This window comes from Octopus sinensis, linkage group LG3, assembly GCF_006345805.1.
Source record: "Octopus sinensis linkage group LG3, ASM634580v1, whole genome shotgun sequence".
NCBI lineage: Eukaryota > Metazoa > Mollusca > Cephalopoda > Octopoda > Octopodidae > Octopus > Octopus sinensis.
Window position 1 is genome coordinate 51593768 of NC_042999.1, and position 24641 is coordinate 51618408.

A 24641-nucleotide genomic window follows, 5' to 3' on the forward strand; every position below is an offset into this window, starting at 1 on the left:
TGTACCATGGATAAGCTAACATTTCTGCATTACAAAAGTATTGCTGACGTCAGTATTTTTCTGATGATGTCATCAAATTTACTGAAATCTTTTAAAATTTTGCCTTTTTATTTTGCCGAAATTTCACAAGAACTATTTATGCCATGATAAGGAAGCTTTGAAGAAATATACACCATTAACGGACAAATTTGTTTCTATAACTAGAACTTTGCTGATGGTAGTGTTGTTTGGTGATATTTTTTTCGGTTACAAGGGCTTACAATCAAATATCATAAAATAAATATCCAAGAAATATCATTTTATACTACCTGTTCAATTTCTGCTTCCATGGAAACAGAGAAAATTTGTTTCAAAATCTGCCACGTGAGCATTTAACAGGATAAATTTTAGGAAAAGTCACAACGAGGTGGGAGAGCTCTCACAGTTCACCACCGCCAGACATAATAGGATTAAGAAGAGAGTCTCACTGGTCTGTGTAAAACTTACATGTTATTTTACAATTGTTTCTAAATTGTTGATGTAAGTTAAGGAAAAAGATTGGCAGTTGGAAGACAGAGAGGTCATCGATGAATCTTTGGTAGAGAAGTCATCCATAGGATTATTGGGAGAAGTATATTGAAATGGAAACATGGTTCAGAGTTTACAAGTTAATTTAGGGAATACTGTTTAAGAACGGAGCCGAAGTGACCTGATCGTTGTTTTTCTTTGTCTTCTTTTTATGCTGTTTCGTCTTCGCATGGGATTATCTTAAAGGCAAGTCGGTTCGAGGGTATGCCTGTTTCTGTAGAAAGAGTGAACAGTTAATAGCAAATATGGATCGTCTTATGAGCATGAATGATACGTAGAGAGATTTTGGTTGAGATCGAAGAGGCTTTATACTTTGAAGAAATCCCTTTTAACACGAGAACCGAATGCGGTTGAAGATGACAAATGGCTCGAGGAAGAGAAGAGGTTGGTTGGTTGGTTGGCTGTTCGGTCGGTCGGTCGATTGATTGGTGTTGTGTTGGATTATTTATTAGTTAATTATCGGACTGCCCCACGGCAGCAGAGTGTTTGAGATGTGGCCAAATAGTTGAATTTGTATGAATAGAGTAGAAGTGTGTTGTCATGAAGACTGTATCAGTCAGTCTGCATGACAGTCAGAATTTAAGGAGTAAATATTTCGGTTTCAATGGCATCAATGTTGGGGGATCAATGAAAGAGAACCGAAAGGAGTTTGGGTCTTGATTCCCCAAACATAATGACTTCATTAAAAGAAGATGAAATAGATGTCCAAAAACAGATCGAGAGGTAATCGAACTGATGTTGGTAATCTATCAGATGCTGGTAATAGATCAGATGCTGGTAGTTTGGAAGTAAGTAGGGATGAAGTTTTAGGAATGGATGAAAGAGACTTTTAATTGGAAATCTTTATTGCAATCAATCTGGAGACACAGGTAGATTCCAAACGAAAGAAAAAGACACGGAATTTTTGAAATAAATTTGAACACAGCATGTAGCCAGAATAACGAAGAAAGAGTAGAAATAATCCTCTCTATACTATAGGCACAAGACCTGAAATTTGAGGGGAGGGGCTAGTCGATTACATCGACCCCAGTATGCAACTGGTACTTATTTTATCGACCCCGAAAGGATGAAAGGCGAATTCGACCTCGGCAGAATTTGAACTCAGAACGTAAGGACGGACGAAATGCTGCTAAGCATTTTGCGTCCGTTCTTAGATTAGAAATAATGGTAGCGAAAAGTGTGTCTTGAAGAGAATATAAAATTTTCCCCATCGCATAGTTTTCTGTTCTTTAAGAGTTTGCTTGGTGACGAATAGTGAGAAGAGACCAAGGTTACTACAAACCTCTACATGTGACCTTCCTAACTGGATTTTTGCTGCTTCAGGTTAAGGATTCTAAAATCCCTGGCGAGAGTTACTAGTAAGAACTGGGGAAGGAGCTGATACTGAATTATGAGTCAGCAGATATGGTAACCTTCCTCAGTGGAAAGCTACAACTAAAAGTAGTTTTGTACGAGGCTGTTTTTGTCGAACGGGATATTTGAACTAAATGCGTGAAAGAAAGCGAATTCACCAAAACAATGCAAGAATCTGGAAATGATTTTAAACCGGGCAGTATCTTAGGCTTACATCAGCAATGTCGTTGAATGTCCCCCTCCGATGATTCTCATGCAAAAGATGATGAATTTTCTTCACATTTTCGGAGGTGGTACGTATGGAAGGTCTTCCTGATGGATCATCGTATTTCAGGGACGTTCATCCGCTTTTGAAGCGCCTGTGCCATTCAAATCATTACCTACGACACATTGCCTCGCTGCAGTAAGCTTTTCGAAGCATGCACAATGTCTCTGTAGCAGTCTTAGCAAGTTTAATGCAAAATTTCATCGTTGGCGCTTTGTTCCTGTCCTTGACAAAATCGCAGACTGCAGCAGACACAAATGATCACAAAAAATCAAAGTCCAGAACTTGCGAAGCAAACAAAGCGATGTCACTCGGCACCCGGCCTCACGAAAATCACTGCTAGCCCTCACTGCGCAGGCAACCGTGTGGTCCCACGTGTTGGCGCACTACAGAACTAGTCCGCGAACATTTTAATACCATCTCGTATAAGTATTATGTATGTATGTATGTATTGTATGTATGTATGTATGTATGTATGTATGTATGTATGTATGTATGCATGCATGTATGTATCTATGTATGCGTGTGTGCGTGTGCGCACGTGTACGTGTGTGTATGTTTGTATGTATGTCATGTTAGATATACGCTGTACATATATATATATATATATATATATATGCACACATCCATCCATCTATCTATCTATCTATCTATCTATCTATCTATCTATCTATCTATCTATCTATCTATCTATCTATCTATCTATCTATCTATCTATCTATCTATCTATCTGTAACACGCACTCGTGCAGTGTCCAGCAATTTCCGACTTGTGGGCTTATGTCTAACAACTGCTGTCACGTGTGGGACGAGTCGGTTTATCAGCCAAGTCTATCGTCAATATTGTCACGCCTCCTTCCTTCAAACGGGAAGGAAGAACTATTTTCATTATCCTTGTGGCTATGGCGAAAGAATGTATCTGGTGGACGCGTCTGAAAGGATTGGAGACAAACACTTTCCTCTCTGGTCAATCTCTCATCAACTTCTTCAAGTATCTCTTGAAAAGGAAAGTGAGAGTAGAGAGGCAAGTTTGTCTAGCGAATGTTTTAAAAAAGATGGGTGAATGTAGCAAGGATGGCACGTATGAATGACGAAGCCACCTTGAGCATAATCCTATGAACCCGGAAATTTAAAACAGAGGGTTACCTACTTGCAAACAAACGTGGTAACATGTAACAATATTGACCGAGGTTACCATGGTCTTTTCCGTAGGCTTTTCTTCCCATGGATAAACCTTATCTGCTTTCCCCTTTATACCTTACATCATGACACTGTGATACACCATCCTTATTGATTGTTTTTTCTTCTTTTGTTTCTTTTCCATTTTTTTCTTTCTTCTTTCCCTTTTACGATCCCTTTTGATCGAAAACCTACCCCAACTTTTTATTTTTTTTCTCTCCCCCAAAAAGAAAAGCACTACTTTGTAATCTGTCCCGTCTGTGTGCAGCCCTGTGTGGCTAATAAAGAAACATATCTGTAACAGGTAGTGTAATATAATGTAGCACAGCACAGATTGCAAATAAACCTGAGATCAAGAACAATAATATTCAAAATTAACGAAAAGATCTAATATCACCAAATTGTAAACTGTATTAAGGCTCACCTTAATAAATCTGACATGATGAAAGTTGACCATACTTTTAAATAGTATCATGGAAACTGAGATTTGGCTGCTATCACTTGCAGGTTATGAGACCACTTGAACGACTCCAAGTCTTTATTTCGCAGTCACTTGCAATTTATAATTATATAATTTCAAAAATGTTATCTAATGCCTTTTTTTCAAACAACCTTTCCTTTATATCTGTAAACTATAACCTTCTCCATGAATAAATTGATGAAAATAGTTATCGCCCTGTAAATAATGTTTGTACTCACGATATTTACTGAGCTCTTAGGGTAACAACAGAACTATAACATTGCCAAAATGACATTTCAATGACTAGCTTCGTTTCCTTCATCATGTCTCACATTACACCATATTATGGTTGCTATACACGCACGCACACACACACACACACACACACACACACACACACACACACACACACACACATACACACACACACACCTGGAGTACCTTTAAGAAAGACCACCGAACTGTTTGACCAACCAATACACTGTGTATTCCCCTGCCACTGCTGCAGATTTTATAATGTTCCGCCCACCAAATTTATGCACTGCCATTTCCCTTCCTTCTGTTTCCGCTCTACAACAGTTGAAAAGTTCCTTTCTTTCCGATTACAACTCTTTAATACCCATATTCCCACCAAAAATTTAAACTGAGCACAAACTACATCGATCTCATCGTCTAGGATGCTCGTAAAGGCGAAAGGCACTGTCCATCTTAGACTAAATATTATAATATATATTTATCGACATCCATTTCTTAAATACAATTTCAGAACGAATACTCTTTTAATTCTGAAATTATGAGATTAAAAGTGGTTAGAATGCATTCTGCTTTCAAGAATCTTTTTAATGATACGTAAACAAAGATCTTCCAGGGAAGTCAGGTGAATATTAATGAAGAATTTTCTTGCAACTGTGAATAAATTCCAGTGAGAATTGACACGGACAGAAATGAGAAATGAGTGCGAATATAACTGAAGAGAGAGAGAGAGAGAGAGAGAGAGAGAGAGAGAGAGAGATAGGGAGAGAGAGAGAGAGGAGAGAGAGAGAGAGAGAGAGAGAGAGAGAGAGGAGAGAGAGAGAGAATGTTAGTCTGGAATTTGAGTACGTTAGGAGAGTAGAAAGACTGATATACCTTAGAAAATAACAGAGTTAGCTGTCAAATGCGACTCTGTTAATATTTTGGCAATAACACACGTGAGGCATAAACAAGTGTATTTATTTCTTTATTGCCCACAAGGGGCTAAACACAGAAGGGACAAACAAGGACAGACAAAGGGATTAAGTCGATTACATCGACCCCAGTGCGTAACTGGTACTTAATTTATCGACCCCGAAAGGATGAAAGGCAAAGTCGACCTCGGCGGAATTTGAACTCCGAACGTAACGGCAGACGAAATACGGCAACGCATTTCACCCAGCGTGCTAACGTTTCTGCCAGCTCGCCGCTTTATGAAGCGTAAGCAAGTATATTGTTAAATATATGAATTGTAGCTTGATAGAGCAGGAGATGTGAGATCAACAAAATAAATATTTTTTATTGCTCGGTGAAGTATGACCTAAATTCTATTTACTGAAGTGTAGGAAGTATGAACATTATCAACATAATAGTAAATCTTTAAGATCATCGAATTTATTATATTACCTGGAGTAATATTGGCGGTTATTTCGGAGAATCGACACAATGGTTCGGAAGCCAAGTAAAAATGTTATTTTCCATCCCTACAAAAGAAAAGATAGTTGCAAATTCAGCTCTTGTTTTAAAGACACACGCATACACATACAAACAGGCACACACACATACACACAAACACACATGTATGTATTTAAGTATATACATAATTTCTAAGTTATTTACACTGTCTTAGGTAGTTCTTATAACACTTTATACGACTGCAGTTATTGCTAAAAACCTGACAAAGGACACGTTATACAATGTGTGAAACTTATATAGGAAAGTCACAGAAACTGTTAGCTTCAGTGTCGATTATACAGCAGAAACATGAATCAAATTAAGAATAAGCTATGAATTAAATTAGATCAACGAAGTGTGGAACTGTTGAGAATCGTTTAACGGAAGTGGAGATCAATGGTGAGATTAATTAGATAAAAATAAGGTGTTGTGTTGTTCATTGATGAAGATTTTGATAGAAAAGTTAGAAGTAATGATCTCTGGTTGAAAACTAACAGTGTGCACAAACCGATGTTGTAGTTTAATCGAAGAATTAATAAACATATTAATCAATGCTGTTTATTTCTAGAAAAAGAAAAGTTAATCTGAAAACAACGAAATCGTTTAAGGATCGTGGAATTAGAAAATTAACAACTTGGATATAATGAAAGTGGCAGTGAATTTATGAATCAATATAAAATATATTGATATTTCTCGTAAGATGAGAAACCAGATACACTGCCAACCAAATGTCTCAACGAACATCTAATATTTCTTTAAAAGAAGACTATATTCTATTTCTTTCGGCAGAATTATACTTGTACAAAATATTACGATGCTTTTCTGATTATTAACGGCGTTAGAAAACTACAGGCTGCTGACGAAAATATGAAAACCATTGATGATAGTGAAGGCGTATTTGTTGTAGTCAAAATCTGTTTGTGAACAGGGTAAAATAAATCTCAACTGAGATTAAGCGAGTAAAAACCACTCCTACAATAATATTATTCTTTACCTGAAGGAAATTAATATTTCAAGATATAGGTCCCATTATGAAAACCATGTACACAGTTTCACACATAAATTACGTTTCTGGCAGTAATAGATCGATTTAAGATTATAAAACGATCATTTACGGCAAGATACATTAGAAAGGATAACGAGAATTCGACGACACCAAGATTGAAAAGTACAAATTTGAAAGAAAATTACTTTTGGAGCGAAAATTAATTTTTATTTATTTATTTTTTTACTTACATAGCTTCAATATTTGTTTCCATTGATTTCCTTTTTATTGCTTTCAATAGCAATAAAGTTCCCTACAAAGACACACATTAGGTATTTTGTTCGAGAATTTTAAAGTCTTTTGTTGTTCTAGAAGACTCCTTTCATCCTGACGGAGTAATTTTAAATAGAAATTTCTAAATGGTTGCTTCAGTTTCAAATTACGACATTTTCCCTATTCAGGAAAATTTACAAGAAAGGAAAGTAAATTCCAATGGATGTTGGTAATTATATTCCTGTGTCATATTTCCACTTGACCTAGTTTTGTGTCAATCCCATCGATCCTACTGACCTATTTAGAAATTCTGATCGGAACAAAAACCCAAATCAGGAATAGAATCACAAGTGGAGATTAATTTCAAAACAGCAATAACGGTTTACAGTTAAAAGATATCTTAGCTATCGAAAGTTCATGTTTATCTATCTATCTATCTATCTATCTATCTATCTATCTATCTATCTATCTATCTATCTATCTATCTATCTATCTATCTATCTATCTATCTATCTATCTATCTATCTATCTATCTATCTATCTATCTACCTCTACCTGTCTGTCTGTCTGTCTGTCTATGTTTAAGCGTCTATCTATATCTGTCTATGTCTGTCTATCTATGTGTGTGTGTATATGTGTATGTGTGTGAGCATATGTATATGTATGCAAATGTATACATGTGTGCAGATGTATACACACACATCTATGCCTTTGTATATTTATATGTGTGTGTATACATTGGCATGTGTACGTATGTATGTTTGTATGTATGTATGTATGTTCTCTTTTATTTTTAATCATTTGAAAGCTTCCGCTGAGGAAGGAGCTGCTTTCTAACAAAAGTAAAAAAAAACTCCATCGTTACAATGTAGAGAACAAAAACCATGTCGCATTCTAAACTTCAAAAAAGTCTTGTAGAATTTTACTGTTCCACTTACAGATCGTATTTGTAATGTGAGAGTCAGTCGGTTAATTTCTTTTTCTGTAAACCCCTGTTTACCCAGATTCTCACGTAGGCATTTACTCACAAAACCAAATGCACTAATTATTACTGGTATAAATGTAAATTTGTAATCTGGATATAAAAGCTGGAGGTTTCGAAGCAGTTGTCCACGTCTCTTTCAAAGAGTCATTCACATCAGCAGGGCAGCTGTCTTCTATGAAAGTACATACTTTTTCTTGTCTGTTCCAAACAACAATATTCGGCCTGTTCTGCTTATACTTGACGTGTTTTGATGGGAATATTCCACCAATATTCCTTGTTTTGATGTTTGTATATGTATTCAGTAACAAGGGGGATTCTCTATATTTATTCCAGGACAATCTTTTTTCCGGATGGTATTGTATTTTGTTTTTGCGACACCGTTATGTCGCATAGGAGGTGGTATCATGATGACATTTTTGGGCAGCTGCTAATCACATGTGTGATGTCTTCCACAGAAATATGACATAATCCACATTTTTGGCTGCACATTAGAACTGCAAAGTCCCCACTGTCTCTTTTGTGTATTAGGTATTTCATAGCAATCTCTCGTTCTAGGACTGAAAATTCATAGCTTTCGATGTGTGATGTGATGTAGCAATCTCGTGTCTTCGCTTTCTTCAACATTACTGTCTTCACGTTTTAGGTAAACATTTCCATGCATACTCTTTTTTTGGTATGCAGGACGTTTCACATCTAGGTCTTCTTTGAGATATGTTAGTCCGGCAGTTTTGTGGTTCTATGGGAGGTCACCAGGAAGAGAGTGCTTCCTCAGATGCTTAATACTGACACGTAGAGTTAGGGTTCACTTTTAAGCTAATGTATTTCTTTTCTTTGCTACTGTTGTTTAGCAAATATTTATATGTTTGTTATTTGAAAGAATTTTCTGCCAACCAAAATATAATCTTTAAAACTGATAATTTATTTTTTAATACTTTCGTACATTAAACGATGTAATTCAAAAGATTAATTGTGTAAGAGACATTTTTTGAAATAATAAGATACAAATATGGGTTGCTGCTTCAGGTTTTTAATTGCCATCTTTGTGGCAACATTTTGTAAAATCTAATCTAATATTTTTGTAATGAAGAGGATTATGAGAAAAATGTTGCTAATCTGGATATAAAAGCTAGGGGTTTACAGAAAAAGAAATTAACCGACTGACTCTCACATTACAAATACGATCTGTAAGTGGAACAGTAAAATTCTACAAGACTTTTCTGAAGTTTAGAATGCGACATGCTTTTTGTTCTCTACATTGTAACGATGGAGCTTTTTTCTTTTCTTAGCAACATTTTCCCCAATGTAATCTCTATGATGTTTTAGAGAACATGTTTTGTAATGAACGAAAGAATCATTAGCGATACTTGTTGATACATTGAGACTAAAAGGGAAATTGAACCATCCCGTTAGGTTTCTATTCTTTCAGTGTCGGAGAGTAAATTAATATCATTTGTATTATTTATGGAATTAGTCTTATCCTAAAAACCACATTCGAGTATCAGCACTTTATTATAATTGGGTGTGCTTTGTTAAAGGAACACAAATCAGATGAAATACTGCATAAATATACTAATTGTTTTTAAACCAAATTATAACAATTAGTGGGTGACTGCATATATGGAGGGAACATATCTTTATTATCAAGCATGATGGCCAGCTATAGTCTTCAAGAGATATCACGGTAATTTTACACTACACAGCCACGTAGCCAGCCGATTGCAACTGGGGGTGCTATCTTGATAGCTGGGGGTGCTGAACAGGGGTACGGACAAAAGCTCCTACTCAAAGTGTGAAAGTGGACAAAAGCCCCATGCTTATATTTTTCGGTTATTTTTTTCGTTTTTTTTTCCATATTTCTTGACGCCTAACCTGATCAAAACTTATTATATAACGATATATTTCGTTTTTATTTTCAGTTTACTTGTTGCAATCATTAAACTGAGGCCATGCTGGGGCATCACCTCGAAGAGTTTTTAGTCGAATCTATCGACTCCAATATTTTGAAAATGATTTTCAACAAGCACATAGTTAAGCCTAAAAGGTCTTTCTACAAGCTAGAGATAACAGCCAAATCTTTAAACATTATTTTTATATAATTTCAAATAAACATCGACCACGAGGCTGACAGTGTGTCTTCTCAACAATTCGATGATTTCGTTTTGCATTGCTGCTGAGTTGTAGGTCGCAATTTTTGGAATCATGCTGTAACATTCCATTAGCTTTGAGTCTTCCTCTAATGTGTACAGAAATAATTTCATAACAAAGATCCCGAAAAGATTCATTTTCGTTTCTTCGAAAAGGCAATTCGTTTGCACAAAGAAAATGAACAATGTCAACAATGGAACTGATATAATAACGGTTTTTGCTCAACTGATCATTTTGCAAGATTGAAGACACGGATGTTGTTGTGGATAAACGCTATTGGCGTCCCTTCGATGTTACTATAGCTTGGATATGGGATGCAGAATTTGCATCCTTATTTAAACCTTTGTTTTTTTCTTTTGCATGATGCCAATTAGAATATCCATTTCAGCTTGAGCAGAAGTATTAAGGTGCCGACAAGCAAAACAAAACAAGGCTTTCTTTGAAAGAGAATACTCTAACCATAAACGACCAGTATACCAGCTTGACGAGAAGTCACGTCTCTGTTTTCCATAAATTTTTGGATCGAACTTTGCTAGAACTGGCTGCACTGGTTGGCAGTCGACCTGTCCTAGATCATCCAATGAGGGTGTCAAAGACTTTACAAGACCTTCCTTGAGATGCGAAACTTCGTTTGCAATTCTCTTCTGCTTAGCATTATTAGATGAATCAGAATGGAAATTCAGCAATGATTGCTTCAGTTCTCTTTTTCGGTAGTGATTCATTATTTTTGGGCACCGATATTCGCAATTATTAATTCTAAGGTAGAATATCGTAGTAAGAGTAACAATTTCTTAAAATTTATGTATTTTAAAATTAATCTCGAAAGAGATTTCAGTTCAAACAATTTTTTTTCAATTTCTTCAAAGTTATGCTTTTTTAGTTAAACTCAAAATAATTTCAGTATAAACTTTGTTCAAGGAGTAAGAAAAATTATTCAGTGAAAGTTCTCACCTGAAAAATACTTTCTGAACGTATATTTTGGGAAATTTCAAAAAATTTCTTTCCTTTTTCGCGAATAATAATCTTCTCTGACTAGTAGAATTAAAATGACTTTTTAATGTCCGTCTCTGTTCATATATATATATATGTGTGTAGTGATGCGTTTACTACTATAAATCTCTAACTACGGCAACAATTCTTCACATACCTTTCAACAGCAACAAGGACAATCACTAGCACCGCTGTCGCCACCACGAGCACCACCACCACAACAATAAAAATAACTGACCCAGCATCACCCACTCCTTAATTCGACCCACGGTTGATGACCGGGTTAGCAGCCAATTTTGCGACAACAATTACAACTACAACAAACACTTTTTAACCAGCTCTAATTTACCCACATTTTCATATTACTAACTACTAAATCAAAAGAAATTCAATTTATTGCATCTTTAGCGACCTCAGATATTGCTTATTATTTCAAGAGTGGATAAAACAAATTCTCCTACTGGGGTGGAGGAGCTGAGATTCTAACTGGGGGTGCTGAGCACCCCATAGCCTCCCCATGTAGCTACGTGTCTGCCACTACAGACGTCCCTGATTATCTGTATATACTTGTCTGGACACTGATAGCTTTCGGGCAGAATTCCTAAAAAGGTGAAGTAACTAGCCGTGTTGCTAGAGCTTCGCGTTATTTGTTCCGTCTCTCTACACTCTTCGTTTAATCTTGCCAAGATCAATTTTTTTCAGGGTCGACAAAAAAATGTCCATCCAAGACTGTTGGTAAAACTGTGACAGGGGGTCTTAGAGCATTTCAGTATTGCTCTGACTCATGCAAGTTAAGGCTGTATGAAACTTTGCAGTAATGGTGGAAGGTGAATTTCATTCAGTAGTTGAACAGAAAAATGTTCCTAATATTTGGAGACACTTAGTGGGAGATAATCATTTTATCATAAAATTTGGAGACATTAAAAGTTTGAATTTCAAATCATGATGTAAGGAAAAAAAGATGCAGAGGATACACAGATTACTTTAAATTTTGTTTGCTTACTTATCATTAGGTTCTTAAAAATTTTTGTCAATGGTAATCATACACAGCCTGCTTTCGTTCTTTTTAGAAACAATCAACATTACACAACCTGAAGTATATAAATTGAGCATTTCATAAACTGAGACACTTCTTAAAGATGGAATATGATTTGTGTGGAAGAAATTTATCGAATGTGCGTTATTCTTTCCTTTTTCTTCATAGAGTGTTTGTTGTTTAGCAATCGAAAGAGAAGAAAGGTTCTTAGCCTCAACCTACAGATAACTGTTTCCAAGGTGTTCTTACTTCCAAAGATGCTCTTATAGAAATTAATATTTTAGTTTTAACTGCTTACGAAATTCCGTTTTTATTATCTTCTGTCAACCATAGATATCGGTTTTAAGCTGATATTTCATAAAAGTACTCTCTTATTAGTTTTTATTTAGTTTCAGCTTCATATCTCTCGAAACTACGTAGAATGTTCTGACAAAGTAAATAAAATATTTGTTTTTCGAGGGGCTGTACCGAAAATACAGGCAAAGTTGTGCCAAAACCTCTGCTCCGGATCTCTCTACCAGAACAGCGAAGAGCAAACATGTCGTTAGATCGATAATCGATAAACAACGGGACAAGCTACCGAAAATGGTGTAATTATCTATGATCTTATTGCAAAATGTATTATTTAGTGAACGTAGTTGAAATTAGTTTGTTGTAAGGGTGAGTGAAATCAGTCGCTCTCACTGTTATGAACATACGTAACATACGTACGCTTGCAAGTGTGCGTATGTATGTGTGTACGTATGTATGTATGTATGTATGTATGTATGTATGTATGTATGTATGTATGTATGTATGTATGTATGTATGTATGTATGATGTATATATATATATCTATATGTATATAGTTTGTGTACGAGAAAAGAACACGGAGAAATTGAAATATAGACATCGATCTATTAAAGAATATTTAATTCCAAACAAAAACAAATTCATAGCACCTATAATTGTTTCCATTCCCAATTAATTCGATTTGAGAAATTAAATTAAATTAAATCCTCGATAAACTCAGATATATGAATCTATCAAGGATCTACCAACACATTGGAATGGAGCTCCTTTCTATCAAGTTCTTCCCTTGACGAAATGTCCAAATAGCTATATTCAATATGAAACTTAATTTAGTTTAATTTAATTTAATTTAATTTCTCAAATTGAATTTATTGAGTATGGAAACAATTGTAGGTGCTATGAGTTTATTTTTGCTTGAAATTGAATATGTTCTAATAAGTTGATGTCTATATCTTAATTTCTTCTCATTCAAAAACAATAATATATCCATATCCATCAATGGGAAGCTAACATCTTTGGTTTTTCACTGATACACTGGATAAAACCCGGGAACCTGGTGTTGTCATTCCTTTAAGTGCCTCACCCGAACCCTATAGCACAATACAATGCAATTGTATCTATAACCCATGATTATATCGGGATGGACTACATTTGGGTGATTTCGCATACGCAAAAATATTGTATACATAATCCTTATATTTATTTCTAATCTAGACACGAGGCCAGCAATACTGAAGGAGATATTCGGTGCCACCGAGCTTCACAGCTTTTGACTAATCCTTTATTTTATCGATTCCAAAAAGATGAAAAACAAAGCTAACGTCTGCAGTATTTGGTGTCAGAACGCAAAGAATCGAAACAGTACTGAACGGCAGTATTCTATCAACTCGTCTTCTATTAATCAATTGGTGCCAACAAACTGTAAACTTGAGGTTATGTTAATATTATTGTAATTTCCCTTAAACTTGTAACCATTACAATCCGTCACATTTCGGATTATGGCTTTTACAATTTTAGAGCAGGAGATAAATATGAAATACCTAATTAACAAAAGGGACAGTGAAGCCCTTAACACCGCAGAATATGACTGGAAATATCTATAATGTCACGCTTTTGCGGATGAAATTACTCACGTGGTCGGTCACCAGTTGCTACCAAACTGTCATCAATTTACTTTCATTGCAGCATCATGTTAAACGAATATACAATGTCATTAATAAGAAAGAGTGTCGTGGGATAAACTAGACAATATTCCTGTTATTGAATATGCAAGGAATATTGATGGAACATTCCTGCCAAAATTCAGTCAAGCACAAATATAAAAGAAAAAAAAAACCGATTCAGTTATTTGGGACAGAAAAAAAGAATATGAATCCTTTTCAGTAGCAAGAGGGTTTCTTTAAAAATCAGTGAGAAGAGAATATTTATAGATAAATACTTGAAAAGTGGCAACTTCTTCACCCTCCACCCTCCACCCTCCACCCTGATCATAAATTCATACTCGGTAATGTTAGTAATTGTTTCAAGGACAATCTCAAAAGAATGTGACCAGTCTATATGTACTTAGTAAATACAATCTGTAAAATGTGGAGCAGTAAAATATGTAAGGTTCAATGGTTCAATGTCTAGGCATACATGTATGCATGTATATATGTATATATGTAAGAGTATCACGGCGGAGTTAGAAAATGGAAAATTGACGTATAGAGAACCTTCGGTCACGTGAGATCTTGCTTATCACATGAAAACAGACAAATAATACATTCGCCATCAACAAAGAGTGAAAAAAATAAAACTATGAACATTGTTCTGGAACAGTGAAAAGAGATAATTGAAACTGAGACTCTTCAAAAGAAAAAAAAAAAGAAAAAAAAGAAAAAAAAAGAAAAAAAAGAAAAAAAAGTAATACTGACTAATAGAGAGTTATCATATTAAATGGAGAATTGAAAACCGTTAGTGAAACTTGAGGAAAGCAATGCATCAGGAAGGGACTTCATTGTTAGATACTGATACAAAACAAACAAACAAACAAAAAAAACTGAACTTTTATCGGAGTATATTTTCCCTTTTTACCAGTATACAGTCAACGGAAATATAAACATACCTAGATGATTATCGCTGGCAGAAACAAAATTGATATCCAAAAACAACAATGAAGAACCCCCCCCCCCGCCAAAAAAAAAAACTACTGCCCATGTATAAAATTTATGCAACCTGACCGAACCTGTTCCTCCATGATCACAGTGATTGTAAAATGTCAACCCAATTGAACAAGTAGCCGGAAAGAAAGGAGTTTGGGGATGTTAACAAAACTGTGATGATGATATAGGAGGAACCTGATCACAGTCTCGCTGGATTACCAGAAAGTATTTGACTATATTCTCCATTCGTGGAATTCTTTCGACGTGCCATAGTTCCAGATACTATCATTGAGGCCATAGACAACGTGATTTCACCCTGGGCCGTTATTCTAAAATGAAATACAAGAAGTGATTCGATAGTCGCTGATTAGATACTGTATTGCAGAAGTATGTTTCAAGGGGACAGTCTGTGATGTTTATACTTTCAGTAACATCCCCACCCACTCTCTTCCTGTGAATCAATCGCATTTTCTGAAGAATATGCAATTGGTCCACACGGAGACAGAACCACTAACTTAACACATTGCTTGTTTGTGGAAAAACTGGAAATAATTGCCAGGTTATGACATTTTCAAAGGTTATAGAGATGGAGTTTGGTCAGGATAAATGTTTTTACATGCTTCTTAATCAACGAAGAACAATAAGCCCGTCTAGTAACATTTCTACAATTTCAAAATTTTAAAATTACTTTACAAAGACTTTCATCACCCGCCTCCACACACCATTCCGAGGTCAATATACTCTTGTGTAAACGACAAGCGGTTGTTCCTATCCTACACTCGGGAACAACCCAGCTTGAGGTGAAACTCTGGGTAGGTTGAGAGCCTTTGATATAATGAACATCATCCCGACCCCACACACACAACCGGTAGATCAACAACTGTAAATGATCTCGAACACAGAGCAACATATTCACAGAATGGCATGAGATTGCGAAGATTGCTAATTGCGTTAGAAAACTAAATTGTCTTTAGCTGGCGATCGAAACTCGATGGCGGGTTTACAGAAATAGATTTGTGCCACCGTCTACCCCACGAACCAGCCTCATTACTAAAACACTTGACTACTTACCTAAATTTTATGACTATAAACTCTCTGGGTCAACGTATGATATATTTCAGTTCTCCCGCATTGTATTTTAATATAAATTTTACGGGAACTATTTTAAAGAATCTAAACCCATTAGATTTAAATAGAAAGCAAAAAATGAATTCTTTGTTTCAATGTTGGTAGAAATTAACATCTTAATAGCGGAGCGGTGGGGTGTGTCTACTGCCCCCCCCCCAACCGAGTTTAGTTTCGGAAATAACAATTACCATGTACTTTAAAACAAAAATAAGTAGTGTAATTCAATATCGAACGGAATTCTGAACACTAGATGGCGCCAAACGAACGTCAACTTTATATCTACAATAAATGTATAGGAGGTTTTAAGCATTTAAAATATTTACTATTAGTTCAAAGAATTGAATATTCAATTGCAATGAATATTCATCATATGCGAAGGAATCAATAATGAAACGTTCATTAATTCAGATCAGCAGTTTTATTTATTCCATTCTTTGAATGAGTAACCATAAACGATAAGGCAACCATTCCTGTTCCATTGGATTCTTCAGACTCTGCTGGTCAGCATTAAAAGGCAGCTGCGAACAAAACGCTACTGAAAGCTGCCGCCATTATAAATCGGAAACTATACTAAACGAACGCTGGAAAATAGTTTAGAAACGAACATTTAAATCTATTGTCAATATTCTTCACAAATGAAATGACTATAGAAGTCATTCCGTAAAGCTGAATGGAATTAAAGAATTACAAATATAAATATTCAAGAAATATTTTTATGAAGAAATGAAGTGTGCACACGTAGTTTACACATTTCATAGAAGGAAATCTATTGAGGAAAACTAAGGACACGAATTGCAGAAAAAGAAAATCGAATGGTAAAACAAAAAAACAAAACAAAACAAAAAAACAAAAAAAAAAACAACTTTAGAATATTAACCGAAAGTAAATACTAGAAAGTAAAATGATAAAAACTTAAGTTTTCAAGCACTTAAGAATAAACACTTGAAGGATTTCGTCTTTGTATTAGGTTATCTATTTTGGTCGATAATTTCTGTCACAACGAAGCAGTAACCATTTGAATATTGTACGGTGATTGATAAACTCATCATAAATATATTCTAGTTTGTAACCTAGTGGACATGATTAGCTCCTCACCTACTGATAAATCGATCATTATATTCACTAGTTCCTTACAGATTAATTGATCATTCAATTTACCAAGACTATCATAGTCTTTGATATATTTATGTCTGAAATTTCCAAAGAGAATTTGACTAAACCTTATTCCATGTTAGGCCTTTAGCATTCGCTTTATTCATTTAATTTTAACGAAGAAGAATATATTGTCTCTTAACCAACATAAAATGGTTGCAAATACTATAGCCGTTCCCTTGCTTTGTTTTAAAGAAATCAATAGAGTCATTAGGAAAGAGCTGAAACATTCTCTAACAATATTATTAGCGAGGAAACATTAATGACAACATTAAATTAGCGACACAACTGAAGCAGAATGTACGAAGCAGATAAAAACAGCAGTTATTGTGAGTTTATGATGAGGCATTTAAAAGATATTGGAACACATATTAGCAAGCCAAAGAAAAAAATAACCCCCCGAAAAAAGAGTGTTTTTGTAAGTGAAATACAACGAAAGCGTTTTTAGACTCGGCTGTGTATCTCTAAATACATTTGACCATGTTTTCTAGAGATAATCTGGTTACTTTGGCCATGGCGTTAGTTGTATTATTTACTCAACTTTTCAATTAAATCTCACGTTTCCTGTCACCTATTTAGTTGTGACAGGCCTCCATCTTGGCGACAGCCCAATGACTAAAACAAGTAAATGATAAAAAAATAAAAGTAATCTGTTGGGCGAGATTATTCTCATTGAAATGATGTGAGATGCAAACATCGAGTCTGCCGATGTAATCAAGGTGATATCCAAATCACGTTTTGGCTATTTGGAGAATATTTGCGATCATTTCGGTCGTATAATACCGGTTAGTTTCGCTGTTAATTTCAGTTAGCCGGCTAAAGCGATATGCATCTTTAACCGGAAAAACTCCCTATCGAAATCTTTAAGCCACTTCTGGCTCACACGTTCCGTAACAGCATCTTCTCCGTACACAGCGCATAATTTCCTCTAGGTTTCCACTGCTTTCTTGCCTTTAAAATTCATGACGCATCGATAATGTTTTATTTTCCTGTAGCAGATTCAGAATATTTTCTGAGAATATGCACTTTCAAGTCTTTTTTCAAAATTGCAACCGTTTGATGTAAAATGTTCGGCAAGCGTACGAGTTTAGTGTACGCAGCAGAATGCACCAAATACAACTTGATTTATGTTGGTTGTACAACAGAACAGTTAAACAAAAGATCCATTGAGTACAGATATGACATCAGGCACGTATTGTCTATTATTATTATTATTATTATTGAGTGAGAGAGCAGTGCATGCCATCAAAGTGACACTGGGGTAAAATATACGAAGCCCAGTATACCCATCATGACTACCCGTCTGATAAGGGTACACCAGGCACATGCATCACAACCATATGTGCGCGGCATGATGATCTCATATCAAAATAAACAGCACATGACCTTGCAGGTGGGGCCCAGTTAGAATTTTCTTCAGGTTGAGTAGCCCATCCTGCTCAAAAGGTCCCTGAATAAGGGTTGTTTAAGGATGTTGAAAGAACCACCCAAGAACCACCCATTATTATTATTATTATTATTATTATTATTATTATTATTATTAGTATTATTAATTTTTATCATAGATTTTGTTGGAGTTTCTGGAGTCTTGCATGCGTAGTGGGCTTACTACCTGCAGCCTACGGTGCCATGCTATTCGTTCTTTCCAGCTATCTCATACTTTCCTGATTATTCTGGCCGTGTCAAGGAGGCAAAACTTTTGTAACAGTTCTACTGGACACTCTATTCCAATTTCCTTTATATTCCTCTTGATGCATTCTTATACTATTCCCAAGGACCCAACAATAATTGGCACTACCTTCACCTTCATTTTCCATAACTGGGCTATTTCGAACTTAATAGGGTTGTAGTTATCTATCTTTTCGCCTTCCCTTTTGACTATTCGTGGGTCAAAGGGACATGCAGTATCAACTATATAGCATATGTGGTGCATCTTGTCCACCACCACTGGGTCTGGTCTGTTATGTTCCGGCACCACTATTATTTTTCGACATCTCATAATTTCAAGTAACTTTCTATTGCATCGCTTGCTGCACTTTTGTGCTGGTGAGTGTTGTTTGTTCTGCATTTTCTCTCCTGGAGATTACTGTATTGCATCAGTATGTTTTGTTACGGGTTTTGGCTTGAGTCGTCTGTTGTATTAATTTTTGTATTGTGTGTTGTTTGTGCAGTGCAGGTTTTGTTCTTCTGTTGGGTGTCCGGCCTCTATGTCACATGTGGACGATGTTGATTTTATTGGGTATTTACATAGCCTCGTATGTGTTTGCAGCAGAAGTATTGCATAGTAGTGTGTGTAAATCATAAATCAACCGTTACATCGTATTCATGATTATCTGTTCATCGTTCTTTGTTTGTTTGGTTTTGTTATGGGTCAGTCTTTACAACGTTTACTTTTTGGCAGATCACCGCTTATGGACATGTGTTGATGTTGCTTTCGTATTTATGATTATTGTTGACGTACAAGCGAGAGACCGAGAAGAAACACCAATGTATATATATATATATATATATATATATATATATATATATATATATATATAGGACTTGTATAGATATGAAAGCATAAGTAATTAAAATTCTAAAATTCTATTCACATGGTTGCAGTTTTCGTACTGAACTGAGTTTTATGCCCATTTCCTTTATCCAAACGGTTCATTATTATTATTTTATTCTATTTGCACAGCTTCTAACGCTGGAGATGTACTACGGTGTCAGCTGTTCACTACCAGTAAACTAAGGTACCACCCCTTATTTTTTGAGCATCATCCGAGAGCAGCACATGCCATCAAAGTGATACCGGGGTACAAATATACGAAGCCAAATATACTCATCTTGACTACCCGTCTGATAAGGGTACACCAGGCACATGCATCACAACCGTATGTGCGCAACAAGGTGATCTTATATCAAGATAAGCAGCGCATGACCTTGCAGGTTGGAGCCTAGTTAGAATTTGCTGCAGGTCGAGTTGCCCACTCCACTCAAGAGGTTCCTGAATAAGGTTTGTTTAAGGATAATGAATGAAAAGCCCATGTTTCCTGAGATGAATTATTCAAACTCCAAAGAACTCCTCTCAACACATGCCTATGATGCTCCCCAGTTACTTCTGCTCTTGATCAGAGATGCACATATCGTCAGCCACTAAGGGACATGCGCAACTGACAAGCAAATCTGTGATATTGAACAGAATATTTGCTGTAGCCCATCTTTTATAACAAGACAAAATAATGTACATGATAACATTTCCAATCAGTTAAGATCAGAAGCCATGAGACACAATGCCTGGTACTGCATCAGGACATTTATTAATTATTATTATTATTATTATTATTATTATTATTATTATTATTATTGTCTTTGCATAGCATCTAGCACTGGAGATGTACTACGGGGACAGCTGTTCACTACAAGTGAACTATGGTAACACTCCTTATTTTTCGAGCACCATCCGGAGTATTCGAGCGGTTCTAAGCAGTACTGTTTTCTGCAAGTGCTTCGCCCTTAGTGCAGCCCCTATTTGTTCCATGTACTTCTCAAAATTTTGAAACATTGTTCCCATGGCTCCAACAATTATTGGTAGTACTTCTACCTTTTTCATCGACCACAATTGCTTAAACTCCCAAGCTAACCTTTCATATCTATCGACTTTTCTTTCTTCCTTATCGCATACCTTGTTGTCAACTGGGCATACTATATCTATGATCCAGGATCGTTTGCTTTCTTTCCCAATGAACACTATGTTTGGTTTCCTATTCTCTATCTCATGGTCGCACTGAATCATAAAATCCCATAGGATCTTTACACTATCATTTTCGATGATGCTTTCGGGTTTATGTTCGTACCTTTTTTTTGCTGTCAAGTCCATACTAGTTGTAAAATGTCCAATGGACAATCCTTGTTATATGGTCATGACGTCTCTTATTTGCTTTCTGAGCTAGTGGCGTACATTGACTCGTAATATTTCATATGCTTTCCCCATTTTGCCATAAATTTTGCACTTATCATTTTGTGATGTGTTGTCTACTTTGTATTTGATGTAATTGATTCCTAATGCTTGCTCTTGGGCAGAAGAGATTAGAGTCTCCGTTTGCGGTTTGAAATCACTTTCAGCGCTTTATCTTTGCAATCTGCCATCCTACACAAGCCTGACCTTCTTACTTCTAATGATAACGGTTCTGTGGCATTTTTTACATACCATGCTATGTTGCTTTCTTTTGCTCTAATGCAGTGTTCGCATCCAATCAGTCCTCTTCCCTCTCATTTTCTTGGTACATACAGTCTGTCTGTGTCATGTTTTGGGTGGAGTATCCCATATCTAGTCAGCAACTTCCTTGATTTTCTGTTTAAGCTGTTTAGTTCGTCTACTGTCCATGCGATTATCCCTGCTCCACATCTAAGGAGCGAAACCGCCCAAGAGTTGATAGCTTCAATCTTATTCCGTCCGTTTAATTTCGACTTAAGGATCAGTCTCAGTCTGCCCAAATACTCCACCTTAATTTTTTATCTCATTTCTTTCTCCATCAGTTTATCCATTTCCAGTATTTCCAAGTACTTATAGCCCGTCTCTTCTATCTGCCTCATAATCTTCCCCGACGGTATCGTTAGCCTGTCCATACATTTGATTTTGTCTCTGTTGAAGACTAACACACCACGCTTTTTCAGTCCGAACTTCATTCTCATACCAGCACTGAAAGTATACATCGTATCAAAGAAGGAATTGACATCGGATTCATCTTTACCATAAAGTTAGAGGTCATCCATGAATAATAAATGGCTAACTTTTTTTGGCGGCTTTTGAATACATACCCAGCTTTTGCTTTCCTCACAATCATACACAGTGCAAATATCAGTGGGGACAGGCAGTCCCCTTGGAAGATGTCTCTCCTGATTTCTATTGCCCCTAAACCTCTTCTATATGCTGCCAGTTCCGTCCTTCACTTCGCCATACATTTTTCAAGCAATCGCTCAACATTCGAGAATGTGGTATCATTTGGTATGATCCCAAACAATCAATCACCTCCTCTTCATGGATGATTTGAAACTGTATGGCAAAGATGAGACACAAGTGAGTTCCTTGGTGGACACGGTCTACTGTTTTAGTACTGATATTAGGATGGAATTTGGACTCAAGAAATGCGGAGTAATCCACTTAAAAAAAGGTATGGTACAGTCCCTAACAAGGATAGAATTACTGAATAGAGGTTTGACTTAGCAAATTGAAATGGAAGGATGCAAATACCTTGGTGTACTAGAGTGCAACGAGATAATGGAAAAGGAAATGAAAGGGCAACCAAGGATGGAGTATTTCTGAAGACTGAGGTTGGTGTTATGATCAAAATTGACTGGATGGAACAAAATCCAAGCAGTTAATATGTAAGTTATAGCATCACTTCGGTATGGAGCGGGAATTATAAAATGGCAAAAGAGAGAAATGAGGAAAATGGATACCAAGACCAGAAAGACACCGATAGGCTGTATTTGTCCAAAAGAAAGGGTGGGAGAGATTTGATCAGTTGCCAGGACTGTATCAAAGCAGAGGAAAACAACTCAGGGTGGTATATAAAACATGCCTTGGAGCCACTATTGAAACACAGGGAGAAGACAGGCGTCATCAAAACGGAAAATTGTGTAAAAAAAGGAAAAATTTAAACAAGAAATGAACAAAGAAAAAAAAAAGAAAGCATGGAAGGACAAGAAAATGTACGGTACGTCTGCAAGAGATGTGAACACCTAGACAGATACAGAGGTGGCTATGGATGAGGAGGAGTGACCTGAAGATAGAGACAGAAGCACTCATATGCGCAGCTTAAGAACAAGCGTGAAGGACCAACTATATGAGGTGCTGAATAAACACATGCAGAATGTATGGTGAGAGAGGTGAAACGGTATGGCATATCGTGAGCGAATGCCCAAATTGGGCATAACATGGATACAAAGGACATCATGGCAATATGGCAGGAATGATCCATTGAGAGCTATGTGGAAATCACAGCCTACAAAGAGAAAAGATGTGGTATGAGAAAACTTCAGAAGTAGTCACCGATAATGAGAACTGCAAAATACTGTGGGATGGAATGATCCAGTGCAATCACCCGATCAGACATCGGAAACCAGACATTGTTGTGGTGAGTAAAAAAGAAAGAACATGTATGATCATCGACATAGCATGCTCAAGTGACAACAGGATCAATGTGAAAGAAGAAGAAAATATAAACAAGTTTGACAATTTGAAGTGAGAAACATGAAGGTTGTCAATGAAGAGCGTAGACGTGATACGAATAGTAATTGGTGTACTTGGAAGTATCAGCACTCAGCTACTAACGTAACTGTAAAAGATTGCTACAAACATCAGCATTGCTTGGAACTGCAAGAATTTTTCACAGGTTTCTTGAATTATGACCAGTAAACAAGTGTCCCCCCAGTGGAAAGCTGACACTTTCCATCATACCAAGAAAAATAAAAAAATAAACTGTGAGCTTTCATATGAAACTACTACTACTACTACTACTACTACTACTACTACTACTACTACCAATCCTTTCTACTGTAAGAACAAAGCCTCAAATTTTTGGGGAAGGGATTAAGTCGAATACATCGACGCCAGTGCGTAACTGGCACTTATTTAATCAACCCCGAAATGATGAACGGCAAAGTCGACCTTGACGAAATTTAAACTCAGAACGTAACGGCGGACGAAATACCGCTAAGCATTTCGTCCAGCGCGCTAACGATTCTGCAAGCGCACAGCCTTAATGATGATAATAATATTAGTGATAAGGAGATCGTATGTTCGAATCCGACTTGAGATTCGAGTGTATTGACAGCGTAACCCCATTACCGAACTAAAAACGAATCGATCTTTTTTCGAATGGGAGGTTACCGCCTTAAAGTTCCAACGGGGTAGATTTCAGTTGTTTAACTGTAGACTAGACCCGATCACGTAGATCAATGATCCAGCGTTTTCCATCCGTGGCTCTCTCATGTTTTTGTATATTAAGATTGTATTATTCAATGCAACTCTCTTTCAATAGTGTGTCATATGAGGGAGATTTAGTTACTATTTCTACTAGGTCGAGGGATGACTTGAAAACTCTTTTGTTTGGGGTGTATGTTACTTTTGGTAAGATCGAATGATGTGGAATTTTGGATAAAAAGGTGTTGTCAAACGAGAAGAGATGAGGGAATTGGCTTCTATGAGTTATAAAGTAAAAAAATCGGAGTAAATCTACACATCATGTGATAAGTGGTTTAATAGCAAAAGAAGATTTCTGTAGCTATTTCACAGTATATTATTTTACCGTTCTTGGAATTTGTTCATGGAAGCATTTCCAGAGAAGAAGAAATAGCAAAAACCCAAACTTAAAACATTGTAAATAACTTATGCTTTTGAAATATCAATATGCTTATTTGTTTGTTACAGTTGCTAAGTAAAGAGAGACCACGTTGCCATCATCTCTCTGCTCTCTTCCCTCCCTCACACACACACTCTCCGCGTCTCTCTATGT

The 24641-nt window shown here is 36.2% G+C and overlaps 1 protein-coding gene across 3 annotated transcripts in view; it reads right to left on the reverse strand.

The window, feature by feature from the left end:
• The window catches only part of LOC115209420 (amphoterin-induced protein 2), a 124115-nt gene that overhangs the window by 14190 nt on the left and 85284 nt on the right, over positions 1-24641 (reverse strand). The window contains exons 1-2 of one of the 3 annotated variants that reach the window (XM_036500981.1): positions 5711-5721; positions 5462-5538 (exon numbers count right to left, since the gene is read on the reverse strand). The exons of 1 other annotated variant lie outside the window; for it this stretch is intronic. The gene's annotated coding sequence lies outside the window, so the exon portion shown is untranslated. Of the gene's footprint in view, positions 1-5461; positions 5539-5710; positions 5722-24641 lie in introns of those variants that run through there. One more of the 3 variants, XM_029777833.2, reaches the window with a different exon arrangement.